Here is a 1069-nt window from a genome sequence, read left to right on the forward strand (position 1 = left end):
TGAGAGGAGAGGGGGGGGATACCTTCTTCTTCTTTTTTTTAAAGAGGGAAAGAGTGGGAGGAAGTGTGTGCTTTAGGAAAAAAAGGAAAAGGGAAAGAGTGGGAGGAAGAGGGTGCTTTAGGAAAAAAAGGAAAAAAAAACAAGCCCAAGCAATAGCGATATGCTTTTTTTTTTTTTTTCTTAAAGCACCCCCTTCCCCCTCACTCTTTTACTCTTTTAAAGGGAAAAAAAAAGGCATTCCCTCCCCTCCCCTCTCTCCCTCTCACAATTTCTACCCCCCCCCCCCCCTCTCTCTCTCTCTCTGCCACATCTCGATCTCTCTCAACCCTAACCTTTGATGGTACTCTCTAAATCTTCTAGCCGCAATCTCTAAATGATGTGATGATGTGCGCATCTTTTGAATAACACATCGTAATCCATAGGATAGATGAGTGTTCATGTAGGCAGGTCTGATCACAAAACCATCCTCTGTAAGCTCAAGGAGATGCTCTCTGTAGAAAGCCATCTTCATGCCAAGCACACGCATAGGCTGTATCCATGTCCTCCTAGTGTCTAATTGAATCAAGTCGTGTCTAATGAGCTGCGTGATCTCGGTTTGTGTGAGAGACAAGGAGGATGCGTCTAGTGTATAATAGTAAAGGGGGTAATCTATCCATGTCAAGGGGGGGGGGAGAGAGAGAGAGAGAGAGAGAGAGAGAGAGAGGCAGAGGCGAGGGCAGAGGGGGAAGAGGTGGCGGCAGGGAGAGAGGGGGGGGGGGAATACAGGGGGAGAGAGGGGTGACAGGGGGTGGACACAGACACACACACAAAGGGTGACGAGAGGTGGGGGTGGAGAGAGAGAGAGAGAGAGAGAGAGAGAGAGAGAGAGAGAGAGGAAGGGGCGGGGGGGACATGAGTATAGAGTGATATGAAAAGAGAGAGGAAGAAGGGAGTGGAGGACCTTGTGGAAGGGAGGCGAGTTGCTGGAGGACAAGATGGAGGAAGGGAAGGCAGTTATAGGAGTAGATGGAGAGAGGAGGTGGAGGATGGAGGAGGAGGAGGAGGTTGAGGAGGAGGAGCAAGGGAGAGA

The sequence above is a fragment of the Adiantum capillus-veneris genome, chromosome 29 (genome assembly GCF_014529385.1).
Source record: "Adiantum capillus-veneris isolate H3 chromosome 29, ASM1452938v2, whole genome shotgun sequence".
NCBI classification, from domain to species: Eukaryota; Viridiplantae; Streptophyta; class Polypodiopsida; order Polypodiales; family Pteridaceae; genus Adiantum; species Adiantum capillus-veneris.